Source organism: Bos grunniens, chromosome 3 (genome assembly GCF_055505025.1).
Source record: "Bos grunniens cultivar Pamir isolate PY7600 chromosome 3, Bosgru_T2T1.0, whole genome shotgun sequence".
Taxonomy (NCBI): Eukaryota; Metazoa; Chordata; class Mammalia; order Artiodactyla; family Bovidae; genus Bos; species Bos grunniens.
Window position 1 is genome coordinate 67,712,268 of NC_141167.1, and position 20,804 is coordinate 67,733,071.

Here is a 20,804-nt window from a genome sequence, read left to right on the forward strand (position 1 = left end):
TGTAAAAGCAAGGGAATATTCCTCAGTGTAAAGGAACAAGGGCACACTATTACCAGTGAGAATGGGGGCTCCTTATCCTATTAAAGATGACAGGTACTCTATTATGGCTATTTGTAAGGAAAATGCCTATAGATTGTGTCTACCAAGAGGGCTTATCTTCATAGGCATTCATTAAATTAATAGTTAATAGGGCCTATAATTCCCTTCTCTTTCCAAGGAGGGGAAATCTTATAAAGGTTCTGAAGTCTTTAACTCTAGAATGACAATTCAAACATTCTATTCTGAGAGATTTTATTCTTCTTGGAATGTTGATAGATATGACGAAGGAAATCATTCCATGGTAAATGAAATTAGAGAAAAATCACTGCAGATGGTGATTGCAGCCATGAAATTAAAAGACGCTTACTCCTTGGAAGGAGTTACGACCAACCTAGACAGCATATTAAAAAGCAGAGACATTTACTTTGTCAACAAAGTCCATCTAGTCAAGGCTATGGTTTTTACAGTAGTCATGTATGGATGTGAGAGTTGGACTGTAAAGAAAGCTGAGCACAGAAGAATTGATGCTTTTGAACTGTGGTGTTGTAGAAGACTCTTGAGAGTCCCTTGGACTGTGAGGAGATCCAACCAGTCCATCCTAAAGGAGATCAGTCCTGGGTGTTCATTGGTAGGACTGATGTTGAAGCTGAAACTCCAGTACTTTGGCCACCTCATGCGAAGAGCTGACTCATTAGAAAAGACCCTGATGCTGGGAAAGATTGAGGGCAAGAGGAGAAGGGGATGACAGAGGATGAGATGGTTGGATGGCATCACCAACTCAATGGACATGGGTTTGGGTGGACTCCGGGAGTTGGTGATGGACAGGGAGGCCTGGTGTGCTGCGGTTCATGGGGTCACAAAGAGTCAGACACGACTGAGCAACTGAACTGAACTGAACTGAACAGAAGTTCAGCAAAGCAACAAGTATTTTTAGAGCAGGACTTCTCAGATCCCTTAGCATGTTAGTATTCACTGTGAATCCCCAAGAGGAGTAGAGTGTTCCCCAAAAGCTCCCCAATAGAGTGTTCTCCCAATGGCCCCAAGGACCCCTATTTCTCAGGGTACTCAAAGGGTAATTCTACAAAATGCTACTTGGAAATGCCTCAGTACAGGAAAGGCTTTATCTCACTGGCAATGGATGGCAGAAGACACAGGTGCTTTGGGAAGAAATTGCCTGACTGGTCTGCCCTGCTCTAGACATATTTCCCATAGATAACAGCAAAGGATGCCTTCCTGCATCTTTGATTATATGTTGGTGACTATATCCATTACTTCCTGAAATCTAGGGAGGATAAATATTACTAGCAATAAACGTGATCACCAAAGATCTTACCACTGTTACTGAGAAGGCAAAGCAGGCTTTCTTGTTTCTTTCTCCAGAGAGGTAAACAATGTCAGTAAATTTAGGAAATTAATAAGTGAACTCCAAAAAGTCTCAAGAAAATGTACCTTGTGTCAGTATAGGTGGCAGCTTTAAGAAGACAGCATCCAGGCATGGCTGTAGCATTTTCTGAGTGAACTAAGCACCGTCCATGATACTTTTCCAAAGAGAGAGTCATGTTTATGTAACAAGAGCATCTGCAATTTCACTACCCCGATAAGGTGTCTTGAGCCATGGATATTCATGCCTCAGAGAGACAGAGAAGAACAGCATTTTACTCAGAGTAAAGAAGCAATTCTTCAGGCCTGAAATCAGGTGCTTTGTCAGGGCTGATGTCACTGAAATTTGAAGCAAGTTGATGTTAAAGTGTGATCTGAGATGTTCTAGGGTACATTCTACATGCATAATATGATATGGTGAAAAGAAAAAGCTAAAAATGTTTAGCCCAGGGAAAAATAATGAGTTACCTTCCTTAGGAGGTAAAGCCTAATGTAGTTTGTTTAATAAAGAAGAAAGTTCTAACCCTCTTAACAGTGTTTCATTATCTTTAGAATAATTTATTTCACGGCTACAGCCAGTCATTTGTAGATTTAATTAATGAGTTAATACAGGTAAAGTTCTTAGATCAGTGGCTGTATGTATATGACTAAAAAGTAGTAGCAAGCAAATATTATTTAGTAGTGCAGTTATAGCAGTTACATTTGGATACAAAAAAAAGTCACTCCTGAGACTATCAAACTTATCTTTACTTAAAACCTATACTACATGTCATCGTGTGAAAGCTATTTATCATTGGTCTATATAAAAATAAAAATTCCAAGAATGAGGCTGCCTGGTATATTTCATATTGCCTAAGCTCAGAACCACAGACACTTCATGCTCTTTCATTAAGTTTGCTTTCAATCATAAAACGCTTCTCAATTAAAAAGCAAGCTGTAAAATCATCCCAGGAAGGCACATTTGGGATATGAGTATGCTACTGGGAAAAGCACAAATTAATGCAATTTCAAAAAGTACTGGAAAAGTACATCATAAACCTTACTGAAGATACTTGATGGAGTCAATTTAAAAATACATATTCCTTTACTATGTGATTGAACAGTGGTTAAGCCCGAGAACTCTCAAATTAGACTCACCTGGATCCAGATCCTAACTCTTCCACTCGTTGGTCATATGGCCTTTGGCTAGTTAATATGCGGCCTTTGGCTAGTTACTTGATTACAATCTGCCTCTCTATCAGTAAGAGAAAATAACACTGCCTACTAGCTGGGGACAGTAACTAAATGATACAATACATAAAAATATTAATATAAAGCTAGTACTTAGCACATTAGCATGTACTTTGTGTTTATTCACCAGTATTTCCAAAGAATATCTCACAAGTTAGTGGGACCTATTGTGTTTGTATATACACACACATGCATGTGTTTTGAGGAAGATGTGTAAATTACGATTTTAGAAGAATTTGACCCAAACTTTTCTAGAATCCTATTTTAAGTTCTTAGCAACACTACCCTCACCTCTGGCACAATTCTACTGCCATTTTAGGATCAAGAGCACATTTGACCACATTACCTCTTGGGCAACTTCCTGCTCACAGGACATTTTCTAGGGAAGGTTTCTCTTGTCTGAGCACTTTTATTGGCATACAGTCAAGAATTTAAAAACTGTAGCTAAAGGTGGGTTTTGTCTTCCAGCTATTAATTCAGAAAGTGCTAATGGTTGCAACAATGTTAACAGCTGAAACTTAAAAACAACCAAGTTTCCTGTTAGTTCAGGATCCTTCCCACAAAGCTCACAAGAGGTCTGCTGAGCAGATGTGCAAGGGTGGGCAGAGAATGCTGGGTAAAGTTCTGCTGGTGGTTTGGGTTTAGAATTTAGATTTTACTTTCACTATTACTGGGAAGGATCAACTGACATCCCATACAAAACACACAAGCATAGCAGGTTGATCTTAAAGAATAAGCCCAGCATTGAAAAATCAAGGTTTAAGCAGATACATGTACATAACACATAATTTTAGTATAAACTAAAGGGTTGAGGTTTTAGAGACTGCAGTTTAATACAAATTATACTGAAAGTCAGAACAAGTACAGGAAATGGAAATATTTTTAAACTTGTTCTTTCAAAATTTATTGCCAGGCTCTCTGCTAGTAATGATGTAGAATTGAATAAAGAAACAGTAGAGAAGCAAAACGTTAATGGTGGCATGTGACGCTGAAACAGAGATTCAAAAATAAGTTATATGGGAGCACAAGGAAGAGAGAATTATGCTTGCCTGGAGCCTGCAGAGCTCTACAGAGAAGGTGACTTTTGAAACATGCTTTCAAGGAATGAGATCGCTCAGGCTGCTTTTTATTGTAGCTAATAACAAGATAATGTAATATAATCACCATTTCCATACAATCTACCACAGCAATTGCATATATTCTTTCTAAGCTTCACTGGAACCTTAAAAAGAAGGTATTATTCTCCCAATAAAGATATGGGAAATGGGATTCAAAAATTAAGAAACTCACAATCACATAGCTGGTGAATGGCAGATTCAGGATTTGAGCCCAGATCTACATCATTCCAGGCTTCCCAGGGGGCACTAGAGGTAAAGACTCCATCTGCCAATGCAGGAGACATGAGACATGAGTTTGATCCCAGGGTTGGAAAGATACCCTGGAGTAGGAAATAGTAACCCACTCCAGTATTCTCACCTGGAGAATCCCATGGACAGAGGAACCTGGTGGGCTACAGTCTATGGGGTCACAAAGAGTCAAACACAATTGAAGCAACTTAGCATGCACACACTACATCATTCCAAATTTTGTACTATGGTCATGAGTTGCCCAGAAAGATCTACTTCTGTTCCCTATTGTCAACCAGTATATGGTTAACTTGTAACTATACAGAACTCACCCTGGAAGCCCATCTGGAAGGCCAAACTTTGGCCTAAAGAACTGAATATTTAATGAAAGATCAAAATGGTAGCCCTGGCCCACAGGGCCCACTCTTTTCTCTGAACTTCAACCACATTTAGTTCAAAATGGTTTATACTGAGTCAAGTGCATGCCAGATTCCCTCTCCCATGCTCTGTGAACACCTGGAAATCAGGGAATAAGCCTAATCCTTCTCTGAGACCCTCAGGGTTCAGCAATCACAGAAGCTGGCTGATTGCTAATTGACCTAGTGTTTTACAGAGGGCTTGATAAGTGTGTGTGTTGACTGAAGTGAGGTGACTATAGACTTAAGGCTTACGTTCTGTAAAATAAGAAAAGGAGACCTAAGCAGTACAATATAGTGAGTTTCAGACTAGCGCCTCTCAGACCTCAGGGTGCATGGGAATCACCTGACTATACACAGAACTGTCCAGCTGATCCTACTAGAAAGCAGGCACAGAGTAGCCAAAGGTATTGCAATTAATGGGGTAGAGCAGGGAGGGACTTAACTTGCAGGGACTCAAATCCATCTGCAAGCTTCATTGCTGTTTCTGGTCGTTTTGTTCTCTGAGCAATAGTGCAAGTCGCTCACTCTTTGTGACCCCATGGATTGTAGCCCACCAGGCTCCTCTGTCCATGGGGATTCTCCAGGCGAAAATACTGGAGTGGGTTGCCATGTCCTCCTCTAGGGAAACTTCCCAACCCAGGGATTGAACCCATGTCTCCTGCATTGCAGGTGAATTCTTTACTGTCTGAGCAATGAATTGTAGTAAATACCACAGCTACCATTTACTAAGTACTTATAAAGTGTTTGGCCCTGTTCTTGGTGATTTAAGTGTGTTATTTAATTCTCACAGCACCCTATAGTACTATACTTACATTGTTGATGGGGTGGGGGGAAGTAACAGTAATTTCCTTACATTTACACAGGAAAAGCAGGGATTTCTTCCGGGTTCACCTCAGTCCAAAGTCCAGCATTGTGATTCCTTGACACTGGGCAGTGAGGCAGCGTTTTAGGGAGGACTAAGCTTGAGTTTAGGGTACTAGTGGCACAAGGAGGATAGAGGTGCAGGCAGAAAGCCTCTGGAGAACAAAGCCCTCCGCAGGATATTTGTGCCCTTAGTGCTCATGTCGCTGTTTAAATCCAGGTAAGGTATTTAACTTAACCGAGTTAACTAGTTAACTCAGCTAGTACCTGGTGGCCTGCCAGATACTCAAATTTTTATTTTATTTTATTTTATTTTTTTTAGCAAATTTCTAGTCAGTCTTTGTCTTTTCTCTAGGAAACTTCCAGGAATTTTCCCACCTGCTATCTAGGAGGAAGGCCCCACTTTAGAATTAAGTGTTGTTCTCTGGGTTAATTAAGGCTAGTGTTAGGGTCATTTCCTAAAGACTAAGAGGGTTGACGGTTTTCTTCTGTGAAAGACACCCAACAACAGTACTGGAATTGGAAAAAGTGTAGGAATTTGCCAGAGGAGCATGGAAAAATCAGTTAAGACTAAGAAATCAACTTTTTGACAAATTTTAATTTTGACTTGGAGATTAAAATAGGGTAAAAGGAGAGAGGCCTGCTTTCTTAAGTTTTGGGGTGTAAGAACAAACCAACTACCAAAAAAAGATTAGCTGTCTATGAATTGCTCTGTTGGCATAAATCCCTCTATTCCTGAATGCCAAGACAAAGCAATAGTTTAATTGTTGGTGCTCTTAGAAAAACTCATACTGGTAAGGCGTTCCAGAAGATCTTATAAATACTTAGTAATCTTGTCTGTACATTTTTCCACTGGGGAGATTTTCTATACAGGTGACTCAGCTTTCAATAAGGCAGAGTTCGCTTTTCATCCTGAAATTGGGTAGGGAAAGATGGAGAAGAAAAGCGTGGTTTAGGTCGATTTAAGACGGGGGTCGGGGGGAGAAAGAAACCCCTTCCCCCATACTCTTTAAACAACAGGTGGTTTTGACAAGAAAGATCAACACCATGCACAGTAGGAAATCGCAGGCGGAGCATTCGATTTCAGTCCCCCAGAACCTGGCGCCAGGTTGTCAGGATGCGGGAACAAGGAGGTTGCTAGCGGACAGCAAGCTCAGGTGTCAAGGGAACGGCTCCTGGGCTTTTTGGTCTAGGAAAGCTGGTTTTTGCCTTTGTTCTCTGTCTCTCTGTGTGTCCCACCACCCCCTCCCACCCTTCTGCTCATCTGTGAGGGGAGCAGGATGAGGAAGGATTATCTCCATCCTCCCAAGTCCTTCCGAGGAGTGCCCAGAAGGGCTATTTTTAGTGATAGCGGCTCCCCTCCAACTTACCCCGGGGTGGAGCCGCGACTGTAGCGCGGCCGCCCAGCGCAGGGAAGCCTCGGGTTAGGGATGGGGAAGGTAGTGGCCCCGGTCCATTCCTCAAGCACTGCCCGCCAGGTGGGCGTTCCAGAGGCCGGAGTGGCTCCACCGGCAAGCGGCGGGAGATCTTCGTGGGCGCCCTGAAGGAAGTCCTCGGCGGCCGGCCCGGGCGCGGGGTGGTCTCCGCGGGGAGGAAGTTCCCGGGCCCGGCGGCCTGCGTCACAGCGGGCTGGCACCGCGGAGCCGACCGGCGGGCGGCGCGGCGACCCCGGGGCCGGGCGCTGGGCGGCGCTGGCTGCCGCTGGCCCTGCTGCTCGCGGGGCGGCGCTGGAGGCGGCTCCGTCCGCGGCCGGGGAGGCGGAGGGGAGGAGGGCTGCGGGGCTGGGGCGTTAGCTGCGTCCCGGCTCGGAGCCCGCGAAGAGGACTAGGAGGAAGGCGCCGCCGTGGCCGCGGCCGCAGTGCTTCGGGGCGCGACGAGCCATGAGCAGCCGCCCGGCGGGCGACCCCGCTGCCGCTGGCTGCCGCTGAGCCCAGCCGGGAGACGGCTCGCCGCTCCCCAGCACCGTTCGCAGCCGGCACCCTCGCGCCCAGAGGTAAGGGCGGGGACCGCCGAGGGATGGGATGGGATGCGATGGAGAGGGACGGCCCGCCGAGGACCGCCGGCTCGGTCCTCTAGGTGTGCTGGAGCCACGATTCGCCCCGCCTCGTTCGCGTCCCTGCCTTCCCCCCGCTCTCGGGCGGGCGGACTGTGGGCTCCTGCCCGGCGTGTGGTCCCTGGAGCCATCCGCTGCCGGAGCTCGGGGACCCGCCAATCCTTACCCCACCCATTCCGCGCCAGCCCAGCGTCGGGTGAGAGACCCCAGCCTGGCGCCAAGCGCAGCGCGGCAGGTTCTGCGGACTTGGGGGGATGGGGCTGGGGGACCAGGAGAAAACGGGGCCACGCAGGGGGAGATCGTCGTTCTTTTCAACCTTAAACCTCCCTGAGACCTCAGGGTCTTTACCTACTGGTCTGCTCTTCCTCACCACCCCCGAGCCCCTGAAGTTAGCACTTTGGGGAGAGAGAGGAATTAGGTCTCCGAAGGGAACGAGAGCGCGATGCCTGCTCCCCAGCAGGACCCGAGGGGAGAGAGGGTTTCGCTGGATCTCGCGGGCCCCAGAAACCAGGTGTCTAGGCCGGCGACTGAGACCAAGACCAATGCTTTCGACACAAACCCAGGCTCGCTGGTCTTTCCCTTTCCAGCTGGTTCTCAGCGACGACACGGCTAGGGATGGAGTTAGCGACTCAGGAACCTTAGGATGTGCTCTGTAGAAGCTAATTCCTTTCTTCTCTCCCTCTGCCAGTTCTTCCCTCCCCCACCCACGGTATACATCGGATTTTAGTACCTTCAAAACCTTGCTCTTTACCTAGCTTTGGATGCCACGGACACCTAGCCCACATCCCAGACAGATATTTCAAAGAGTTAAGGCTAAACTTCACTTTCGAATTCTTTTTAAGCATTTTAAACTCCCAGCAAACCGGTTAGGAAACACTTTCAAGTCCCTATCTACCTTAAAGTAAAAATAAGCACCCATCAAACTGTGTGTGAGTGCCAGCAACGTTGGGCAGAGGGAGATCTGAATGACTATTTCATGCAGATTTATGGGGGAGGAACAGGTAAAGGAAATGGCAAGGCTTATTTTAGTCACACATTTCTTACAAGCTCTCAGTCGTGTAAAAAATGTAGCCTTAACCAACGGTCACATTTCCGGACAGGTATATAGTGGTTTCCTAAGGCATACTGGAGGCTTCTTCATGGACAAGTTATTAAAATGCCGTCCAGATGAGAGATGAAGGCAACTGGTCTTAACTCTCTTCGCACAGTAGGGTACCATCACCTCAGCCATCAGCTTTATAGTTTTTATTTTTCTTTACATTCTATTTTTAAATGATTTGTGTAAACCCCAAAGGTAAGCCATACTTTACAAAATTTGCTCAGATTCATAAACCTGTGGACATGGGTAACAGATTAAGTGTCTACAGCTCCAATCTGTGATATTTGCCTTCTTGTGATTTGCTTAGATAGGGAAGACCATGGACCTGACCCAGACTGGCTTTACTTTGGAGTCATCAAATACTCTCTTTAGGTCAGGTTGTTTGTTTGCTTTTGAGGCAGAGGTGGGGAGCAGCTTTGCAAGGATGGATGCTTTTCATGGTTCACATAACAGATTTGACCACAGATAAGGCCCACTCACCCACCAGCAGTATCAGAGATAGCAAGCATGTTTAACAACTTTCTTAGTAATAAAATGATCAAAGCCTTTGTTAATGGTACTAATCTCTTATTTCTCAGATGAACTAGGCACTTAAGGAAATGTGTTTTGAGAAGGGAATGCTTTTAGTGTAAAAAGTATCTAATTTTTACCAATTTGTTAATGATTCTTAATAGTCTGTACTTAAGTTGTAGTCACCCATAACTTCATAGTAAAACCCAAGTTTAAAAAAGAAATAGAGTGGAAATACGCACTTATTTTGCCAAGTGTGGTGTTAATAATCTAGTATGAAGCATTACTGTAACACAGGCTGAACTAGATGCCTGACATGCATGATCTCAAAATCTGACAACAAAACCTTAAGGCAGATGGCCATTCACACATTACAGAAGAGAGAGGCTCAGAGTGTGTGACTTATCCAAGACCGTACAGCTAAGTTAATGCCTGAATGAAGCCAAGCCTCTAGTTGTCTTTTCTTTTTTTTTAATTTATATTGGGGTATAATTGATTTACAGTATTGTTTTAGTTTCAGGTGTACAGCAAAATGAATCTATTACACAAATACATATATCCAAATCCTCTAGTCTTAATGATTTACTTTTTTGTTATTCAAAGCTGCCTTTTTTTTTCCTAAATAAATTTATTGTTAACTTACCATAAGGACTGTATGAGGAAATGGGGGATTAAGGAAGTCAGGTCACCTGTTCAGGGTTTTCTGGTATATAGCAGAATTCACATTTGGAATCAGGGCCATCTGTTTCCCAAACCCCTCTTCTTGCCACTGCTGTCTATTAAATGATTTAGAGCTTAACCTAATGAACATTTCACTCTGGCTCATCAGCTATTCTCATTCACATGATAATGATGCCCTCATGAGTTGCAACACACTCCCAAATACTTTATACTTAATCCCTGGAGTGCTGGCTATGTCTCTAGGCCCAGAACACTCATGAAAGCATATTGTAACCAACGAGGTGACAGGTATCCTAATGCAGGTATCATTAATTCACTTAATGTCTCTTAAAATATAAATCATTGTAGACTGGTATGGGGTAAACGGCATGGCCTCAAGATAGGAAAAGCTGGTACAGGTTCTGGCTCTACTGCATAGAACAAGTGCCAACTAATTCACATTATTGAGCTTCTCTGAGCCACAGTTTCTTGGTGTGTAATGGGCTTATAAGTAAAGCCTACCTAGCTGGATCATTGTGTGCATTCAATGTAACAGTGCTTACAAAGGACAGCTTCTGAAACCTGTGTGTTGTGTGTTCAGTCACTATATTGTGTCCGACTCTTTGCCATCCCATGGACACAGTACACCAGGCTTCCCTGTCCTTCACTATCTCCTGGAGTTTGTGGAAACTCATGTCCGTTGAGTCAGTAATGCCATCCAACCATCTCATTCTCTGCCACCCCCTTCTCCTGCCCTCAATCCCTCCCAGCATCAGGGTCTTTTCCAATGAGTCAGCTCTTTGCAGCAGGTGTCCAAAGTAGTGGATCTTCAGCTTAAGCAGCAGTCTTTCCAATGAATATTCAGGGTTGGTTTCCTTTAGAATTGACTGGTTTGATCTCTTTGCTGTCTAAGAGACTCAAGAGTCTTCTCCAGCACCATAGTTTGAAAGAATCAATTCTTTGACGCTCAGCCTTCTTTATGGTTTAACTCTCACATCCGTACATTACTAATGGAAAAACCATAGCTTTGAGTATATGGACCTTTATTGGCAAAGTGATGTCTTAACTTGTTAATACACTGTCTACATTTGTCATAGCTTTCCTTCCAAGGAGCAAGCGTCCTTTAATTTCCTGGCTGCAGTCACCATTCGCAGTAATTTTGGAGCCCAAGAAAATAAAATCTGTCATTGCTTCTACTTTTTCCCCTTCTATTTGCCATGAAGTAATGGGACAAAGGGCTTCCCTGATGGCACCAGTGGTAAAGAATCTGCCTGCCAATGCAGGAGACGTAAGAGAAGTGAGTTTGATCCCTGGGTCAGGAAGATCCCCTGGAGGAGGGCATGGCCACCCACTCTTATATTCTTACCTGGAGAATCCCATGGACTGAAGAGTCTGGTGGGCTACAGTCCATAGGATCACAGAGTCAGGCACAACGGAAGCGACTTAGCACAATGGGACAAAATGTGGTCCTGTCACCTAGTAGGTGCTTAATAAATGGTAAGAATTACTGTAGTCTACCACTGATTGAAATTTCTGCTTAATTTTACATTTGTATATTTTACATGCATATAGCATTTAGTCAGCACTGTCATTGATTCACTCTTTTATATGAAGGCCTTATCTGCTTTTTAGCATCTTTAACTTTTGAATCACATCCTTGTTTTTGTAGTCTTGACTTATATACACTTACTCACCTTATGTAGTTTTTCCTTTGTCCTACTCTGCACATTTTTTAGAATATTAATAGCCATCTTTCAATGGGATGGAATTTGTATATCTTGGCAAATGCACTATCCTGTTTTCTGCCTCTCCTGATATCTCAGCCTTGCTTATCACTCAGAGCACCATGGCAATCCTAGTATCTCCCTACCACATACCTCACCCTTCACTGAGTCTCTACCAGCTAATGTTCTGCATCTACTTCAAGGTCCAACTCCTATGTAAGCCATGGACCTTCCATTTTTAATCATTTGTCAGTTCATTTATAATTCAGATAACATATCCCCCCCTAATGATTTTTACATTTTTTAAGGTTATTTGTCTAGGTAACATCCTACAAAAAACTGTAAACTCTTTAAGACAAGGCCATTTTTCTATTTCTTTATATGCTTTGCTTCAAATAAAACATCAGTTCAGTTCAGTCGCTCAGTTGTGTCTGACTCTTTTCGACCCATGAATCGCAGCACACCAGGCCTGCCTTTCTATCAGGCCTCCCTTTCCATCACCAACTCCCTGAGTTTACCCCAATTCTTGTCCATCGAGTCGGTGATCCCATCCAGCCGTCTCATCCTCTCTCATCCCCTTCTCCTCCTGCCCCCAATCCCTCCCAGCATCAGAGTCTTTTCCAATGAGTCAACTCTTCACATGAGGTGGCCAAAGTACTGGAGTTTCAGCTTCAGCATCAGTCCTTCCAATGAACACCCAGGACTGATCTCCTTTAGGATTGACTAGTTGTATCTCCTTGCCATCCAAGGGACTCTCAAGAGTCTTCTCTAACACCACAGTTCAAAAGCATCAATTCTCCGGCACTCATGGTTTCAATTTCCTGAATGAAAGATGAGTCAGATATTCAGAGAGAGATCCTCACAATAATTAGGAAACACACCCAAGTTATTTGTCTCTGTTACATGAGTAGTGGCACCTTCCGCTTTATTCTGAGACTTGTTCATCCCAGCCTCCTTCACTCCTTTAACTGGCATTACATTTACTGGAAGGCCACAGTTCTTCAAAGCCTTGGCCATTAGGTACCAGGTAAGATAGCTATGTTTTATTGATCAATTGCTTCTGTGGTGGTATAGTAACCTCATTAGGTTGTAAATATATTGAGTACATCAACAGTATTTGAGTAGTTTGGCATTTTAGATGGGGTAATGACCCCGATGATTTCTTTAACTAGGATTATAATTTACCTACGGGAAAGAAATGCAGGTTTCCCCCATTATCTGCAAGCAGAGTTCCTCTGAAAATTTATGTAAGCTGAAATAGCATAAAGGGAAGGAACAGTTATCCTAGGACACATCTTACTAACCCATGCACAGAATACATGGAGATAAAGCGCAGATGCTCACAGGTACTGTTCAAAGTTATGGGGCTTGATGTGGAGATGCTGAGTGTAGTTCCTGGGGGAGGAGCTTGGCGGTGCCACTGTCGCTGCTGCCCTGGGTGTTCCCTGCCTCTGTATTTCTCCTTACTGCAAAACCAATGCTGAACACTATTTTTGCTTTTTACCTCTCTTTTCCATAAGTGCAAAAATCCTTTTTGGATTTCTTTCAGTTAGTCAAAACAGGCACCACTATAGGTCTTTCGTAAAACTGAAGTGATGTAAAGGGAACTTTCAAAAAACAGGTATACCTGTACCTGCCTTAGAGAGAAGGTTAAGATAATAAGCAAGGAGGATTTCAAACCATTTGGTTGAAAATAGGACTAATCATGGCACAGTATGGAGGATACAATCAAATTGACTTTCATGAGAGAACAGACCAGTTGCTCAGTCATGTCCAACTCTTTGCGACCCCATGAACCACAGCACACCAGGCCTCCCTGTCCATCACCTACTCCCTGAATTTACCCAAACTCATGTCCAGTGAGTCGGTGATGCCATCCAACTATCTCATCCTCTGTCGTCCCCTTCTCCTCCTGCCCTCAATCTTTCCCAGCATCAGGGTCTTTGCAAAAGAGTCACCACTTCTCATCAGGTGGCCAAAGTATTGGAGTTTCAGCTTCAACATCAGTCCTTCCAATGAACACCCAGGACTGATCTCCTGTGGGATGGACTGGTTGGATCTCCTTGCAGTCCAAGGGACTCTGAAGAGTCTTCTCCAACACTGCAGTTCAAAAGCATCAATTCTTCAGCGCTCAGCTTTCTTTATAGTTCAGCTCTCACATCCATACATGACTACTGGGAAAACCATAGCCTTGACTAGATGGGCATTTGTTGACAAAGTGATGTCTCTGCTTTTTAATATGTTGTCTAGGTTGGTCATAACTTTCCTTCCAAGGAGTAAGTGTCTTTTAATTTCATGGCTGCAGTCACCATCTGCAGTGATTTTGGAGCCCAGAAAAATAAAGTCAGCCACTGTTTCCACTGTTTCCCCCACCTATTTGCCATGAAGTGATGAGACTGGATGCCATGATCTTAGTTTTCTGAATGTTGAGTTTTAAGCCAACGTTTTCACTCTCCTCTTTCACTTTCATCAAGAGGCTCTTTAGTTCCTCTTCACTTTCTGCCATAAGGGTGGTGTCATCTGCATATCTGAGGTTATTGATATTTCTCCCGGCAATCTTGATTTCAGCTTGTGTTTCTTCCAGCCCAGCGTTTCTCATGATGCACTCTGCATATAAGTTAAATAAGCAGGGTGACAATATACAGCCGTGACGTACTCCTTTTCCTGTTTGGAACCAGTCTGTTGTTCCATGTCCAGTTCTAACTTGCTTCCTGACCTGCATACAAATTTCTCAAGAGGCAGGTCAGGTGGTCTGGTATTCCCATCTCTTTCAGAATTTTCCACAGTTTATTGTGATCCACACAGTCAAAGGTTTTGGCATAGTCAACAAAGCAGAAATATATGTTTTTCTGGAACTCTCTTGCTTTTTCCATGATCCAGTGGATGTTGGCAATTTGATCTTTGGTTCCTCTGCCTTTTCTAAAACCAGCTTGAACATCTGGAAGTTCACGGTTCACATATTGCTGAAGCCTGGCTTGGAGAATTTTAAGCATAACTTTACTAGCATGTGGAGAAGGCAATGGCACCCCACTCCAGTACTCTTGCCTGGAAAATCCCATGGATGAAGGAGCCTGGTAAGCTGCAGTCCATGGGGTCGCTGAGTCGGACATGACTGAGCGACTTCACTTTCACTTTTCACTTTCATGCATTGGAGAAGGCAATGGCAACCTACTCCAGTGTTCTTGCCTGGAGAATCCCAGGGACAGGGAAGCCTGGTGGGCTGCCATCTAGGGGGTCACACAGAGTTGGACACAACTGCAGCAACTTAGCAGCAGTAGCAGTTACTAGCATGTGGGATGAGTGCAATTGTGCGGTAGTTTGAGCATTCTTTGGCATTGCCTTTCTTTGGGATTGGAATGAAAACTGACCTTTTCCAGTCCTGTGGCCATTGCTGAGTTTTCCAAATTTGCTGGCATATTGAGTGCAACACTTTCACAGCATCCTCTTTTAGGATTTGAAATAGCTCAACTGGAATTCCATCACCTCCACTAGCTTTGTTGGTAGTGATGCTTCCTAAGGCCCACTTGACTTCACATTCCAGGATGTCTGGTTGTAGGTGAGTGAGCACACAATCGTGATTATCTGGGTCGTGAAAATCCTTTTTGTACAGTTCTTCTGTGTATTCTTGCCACCTCTTCTTAATATCTTATGCTTCTGTTAGAATTATGAGAGAATAATGAGAGAATTAGCATGGGGAAAAGACCCATATAGTCTCACCACAAATATCAGAGGTGGAAAAATTTTAAAGGAACTGGTAAAAGAAATGAAACACTATAATATTACTATACTATGCTATATTCTCTCTCTATATATGTCTGTGTGTGTATGTGTATATATATATACACATACATATATATATATATGTATATATATGCTGCTGCTAAGTCACTTCAGTCGTGTCCGGCTCTGTGCAACCCCATAGACCGCAGCCCACCAGGCTCCCCCGTCCCTGGGATTCTCCAGGCAATAACACTGGAGTGGGTTGCCATTTCCTTCTCCAATGCATGGAAGTGAAAAGTAAAAGTTAAGTCACTCAGTCGTGTCTGACCCTCAGTGACCCCATGGACTGCAGCCTTCCAGGCTCCTCCATCCATGGAATTTTCCAGGCAAGAGTACTGGAGTGGGGTGCCATTGTATATATATATATCACACACTATCACACCCTATGACAATAATAACAAATACTATTATTTATTATTAATAATAGGCCTGTTTAGATATGGGTCATTCCTGGACTATAGAAATAGAAAAGAGACTGTGAGGTCAAGATGGGCAAGAGTGGAAACTAGTGTGGCCTCGAATACCTAGAACAATAACGTACTCCAATTCACTCTCAGCACAGTCACAGAAGGGCAAGAGGGTAATCTCAGAACTTTATGTAAAGTAGATAGTTCAGCATATATAGTGAAAATCTCATAAACATATTAAAAGGTAAAGAATACCTGAACTCTTTTCCAATATCAGGCGTGAAACAAAAAAATAGCCTGGGCTACCTACTTAGAAGTGTAACGCACTGTCACAAGTTCAGGGAGTGAATTTAAAATCCTTTTCTGGTGTTGGATTGACTGTCCTTTTAGAATATGATTCTATAGTCTGTGAATGGCAGTCAATAGAGACATGGTAATATTCAGAAAACGAATACAGTTAAGAAAAGAGAAAAAGGCAGAATTCAAGAACCGGTTTTAAGAAAACTGTTGTAAAGCTTAGGGAAACAACTGAAAGTGTTCCAGATGACTGGGTATTTGAGGTCAAAGGCATTCAGGAGAACTATAGATTCTTTAAAGACCTCAAAAGAATGAACGCTCTGTCCTTACTGGAGATGGGTGGGAAGGAGGAGCAAGGAGGAAAGTTATTTTGGCTGAACTCAAACACTGCCCAAAGGCTAGAAGCACAAGAGAGAGTAATGAAGCTCTTAGGGAAGCATTTCTCAACCTTTAGTTCATGCCCACCTTCCTAACAGGGATACATATTTTTAAATACATTGTAATGTATCTAATTGTAATGCCACAGATACCCTGTCTACCCACTTAGGTGCTGTGGCCTGTTGGCAGGCTACACCCTGAAGATTCTTTTCCTCTGCCCTGCAGACCCAGTAACCCACTCCCGTATTCTTGCCTAGAGAATCCCTGCAGACACAGAAGCCTGGCAGGCTACACTCCATGAGGTCACAAAGAGTAGTACACAACTGAGCAACTAAGCATAGCACACAGCAGTCCAAGTGTTTGACAGGGACAAGATTGCCCCCCCTGTTGAGAACAAATGGAGGAACATGATTCTAGATTACGTTTGAAAATCACAAATGAGCCATGTGGAACTAAAAGACATGAAGAACAGTGTATACATACACATTTTTCCTTTATAAGAAATCATATTTCATTGGCTCTTAAGCTGAAATGTATTTGTAAAAATATATCTTCCAGTTGTACCAGTTTCATCTTGGCAGCATTATTACATTCATTAAGTTATCTTCCAGACCGGCCTCTACCTGCATTCTTTTGTTTTAGGGATGGGAAACCCTCCTCAAACTTTAAATGTGCAACATCTTTTATTTACTTACTTCTGTTATGCTGGGAAGGCTCTGATACTAACCATTCATTCTTGTGATTGTTCAGTTTTAATGAGTATAAATTAGTTTGTCTTTATTAGAGCATTTGCATTTTATGGCAATTTTTTATTATTATGAAACACTGTGTTCCCTCTCAAAGAAATCTTAACTCACAACAAGTAGATATTTGGTGGTGGGGGTGGGACTTCTGAAGTCACTCTTAGCTTTTTCGTGTTTGTTTCCATCCTCTGGTTCCATAGGGAGCATAAGCCTGGGCTTCTGACATGGAATCTCAGAGCCTTTAGGGTTAGAGAAGCTTGGCTTCTTTATATATTGGCTTCTTTTGGCATTTGGAGCCTGTGGGCTTCCCAGATGGCACTAGTGGTAAAGAATCCACGTGCCAGTGCAGGAGACACAAGAGCTGAGGGTTTGATCCCTGGGTCAAGAAGATCCCCTGGAGAAGGAAATAGCAACCCACTCCAGTATTCTTGCCTGGAGAATTCCGTGGACAGAGGATGCTGGTGGGCTGTAGTCCATGGGGTTGCAAAGAGTTGGACACCACTGAGCGCACACACACACAGCCTTTGCGTGCTCCTTCCTCCACCACAACACATCTTCTTTCAGCTTTTAACTGTATTGTTCTTTCCCCCTCTCCTTTCCCCTCAAGGCTTCAGAAATATCTTTGTTTTCCACATCTTTTCTCTTTGTTTGATTTTTAGAGCTGCACTGAAAGTCCCGTGAGGGCAGAGGCCATTTGGCCATATCGGTCTTGTTCACTTCTGTATCCACAGCACCTGCACAGTGACTGGAACAGAGCTGCTCAAGAAACAGTTGTGGAATAAACACTTATGATACATTTTGCACTAAAGTTTCTAACCTGCCATCTTACAGTATATCCCTTTCTGTTATTTTAAATTCTAGAAATGAAATTTAAGAGTGTAATTAGAAGTTATTCTTCTTAATGGGGTCGTGACATATGTACACAGAAATATTTCTATATGTCACTGGAAATTTAGAGTATTATATAAAACATGAATTCAGAACATCAAAACAAGTCCTAAATAAAAGTCACTACATAAGCTAAATAGATGAAAACTCATGGGTCCAGTAATCAATACAAATTACTAACTACTCTTTCTCGAATACCTTAGGAATATATTAAAATTAGAAACAGATTCAAATATCTTTTTTTAAATAGGAATGATATAACCTATAAATCTAGCTTCTGGAAAAATACTTTGGGGGTCACTTAGCTAATAACACCTTGATTTTTAAAAATAACTATGAGAATAGCTTCATTAGGAAAACAGCTTCAAGCTAATTTCTATTATGTGCCCTGAAATTAGCAAGGTCCAGGATAATTTCCCATCAGCAAAGTTAGGAAATACTATATATAGCACACAAAAATACCTTTCTAGTTAATGCACAGCTATGTAGATCCCTGTAACCAGAAAATGGTAAAAGTTGAGGAGCTAGAAGTAGGGGTATGTCTAGGGCTTGGATCTTTGTTGAGTATTTAAGCACTTTATCTAAGGAGCTGATGGTATAACGTGTATCTTATATTTCTGTATGTGGCCCCATGGTGCATAATGTAGTATTGAAGCAAGAGTTGGAAATGAGCTTGGCAAAATAAAAATGAAGGAAATAATCAAAACTGAGCACTGAAATTCACTTAAGGAAAGTATAGGATTGTACCTTGAAGAAAAATAAATAAAACAAACATAAAATATACTAGACTTTTGTTTGTTTTGTTGTGTTCATTTCTATATCACCAGTATTTACAGTAGTACCTAATATGTTCACAAAGGATCGGTAAATATTTGTTGAATGAATAAATGAATGAAATGCAAGATGGAAAAAGACTAACTACATGCCATTAGGGCAAAAGTAAAGTTAATCCTATGGAGATGGTGATGGATAACTAGTAGACTGAAGAAACTGTTAGAAAACACTTTTTGGACAAATCATTTTTGAGTCTGTGTTACAGTTTTATTTTAGTTTTACATGTAAAAGACTTCTGGTAGGTCAGAAGTAGTTTAAAAATTCATCCCGACTAGGGACATTTTATAAGCATAGTGGATGGTTAGATATTATTGTTAGGCTAGATAAAAAATGTGGGTTTAAGGTCATTGGATTCTTGCCTAAGTTAACTGATTAGCTCTTTAGCTGGTTTCCAAAGATAAGTCTTCTCCCCCTTTAGCATTATACCATATTTTGTAGGAGAAGGCAATGGCACCCCACTCCGGTACTCTTGCCTGGAGGATCCCATGGACGGAGTACCCTGGTGGGCCGCAGTCCATGGGGTCACTAAGAGTTGGACACGACTGAGCGACTTCACTTTCACTTTTCACTTGCCTAAGTTAACTGATTAGCTCTTTAGCTGGTTTCCAAAGATAAGTCTTCTCCCTCTTTAGCATTATACCATATTTTGTAGGAGAAGGAAATGGCAACCCACTCCAGTGTTCTTGTCTGGAGAATCCCAGGGACGGAAGAGCCTGGTGGGCTGCCGTCTATGGGGTGGCACAGAGTCGGACATGACTGAAGCGACTTAGCAGCCAGTACAATAAGGACGAAAAAAATTGAAGACATAAAGATTGGAAAGGAAGAAGTAAAAGTATGTCTACTTACAGACTTTGTGTTTGAAATTAGGATTCCATATCCCAAGGAATCTACAAAGCAACAACTAAAGATAAATGCCACACTCATCTCTAATTAACATGTGGGTATTTAAAATTTAGAAACAAAATCTTTGAAATAAATCTGTTGTCAGTGACTGTTTCAGTCAGCCCTTGTACCTGAACTTGAAGATGATTTTACTTATCCTGAAAGGGTATCTAATAACATAATCACATTAATAACATTTTGTTTAACTTTTTTACTTAACAGCTCTCCCCATAATGTCACTGCAATAAACAGAACAGCCTACTGTTGCCCTAATTAAGGAATTTAAGGAGCAAATCAATTAAAACTAATTATTTCCAGCATCTCTTTTACTTGTGAGTACCCCATCCTGGATTATAGGAGAGGGAGCACACCTTTGGTGTTACCTAGAGGCTGTCTAATGTGTCTCAAACGTGTTTTGAATGTTAAAAAAAAATGCTCCTTTTTTATTGCTCCAAATTAGAAACAATCTTAAACCAACATTTTTAAATGTTTTCAGATAAGAATACAGATGCCCAGTAATAAGAGAAGGCCATATGGGTCGCTGGCTTATTAACTACAACTAAGAAAGTGTTTAAGAAATCTCAGAATTTTAATTTCTTTAGAGTCCAGGAGTCTCTTATTGTTCTGCTTGTTTGCTTTTAGTTATTTATGATTTTGAAATTTCAAAAAGCAGCCCCAAAGCAGGAAAACTAATTGCCCCTTCTGAAAGAACACATTTGGTTTGAGTGAAGGAAAAAATATCTTTTGTCAATTAGGTAGAATATATGGTAAGTAAATAATTTTACATCTTCATATTGGGAAAAGTTTTTTCTTAGTTACCAGTTACCTATTCTATTAAGCTAATTAAAAACAGCTAATTTTATTTCCGTGTATTATTTATCATGTAAATCACATAAGCTAAACAATGGTGGATGACAGTATTTAAAGTGTTACACCTCAGTTCTTAAGATAAAAGAAATTTTATAAAGCATGTTATAATCATATTATTATTATTTAAATGTTATAAAGAACAAATTATATTTATGTATAGATATTATACATAGGTTAAAACTATCATATGATATTATTTGCCAAAGGTTGTTCATTAATTAGTTATTAGTCCTAAGTCTTCATATTAATTGTCTTTAATTACAGTTTATACTTCCATTTAAAAATGATGTAATCACAGTTCATATTAGAATGTATCAGAGAAATATGACATTTCATGGTTTCACGTTACTGTAGGAGTGCAACAACCATTAAATAAACTGGCACTAGTTATAATTCAATGTTGT

General features: G+C 42.0%; 1 protein-coding gene across 2 annotated transcripts in view; it reads left to right on the forward strand.

Moving 5' to 3' along the window:
• Positions 1 to 6,944: 6,944 nt before the first annotated feature.
• Positions 6,945 to 20,804, forward strand: part of LRRC8C (leucine rich repeat containing 8 VRAC subunit C) — a 97,983-nt gene continuing 84,123 nt past the window's right edge. Inside the window, exon 1 of one of the 2 annotated variants that reach the window (XM_086391075.1) lies at positions 6,945 to 7,268. The gene's annotated coding sequence lies outside the window, so the exon portion shown is untranslated. The remainder of the gene's footprint in view (positions 7,269 to 20,804) is intronic. The other variant, XM_086391078.1, reaches the window with a different exon arrangement.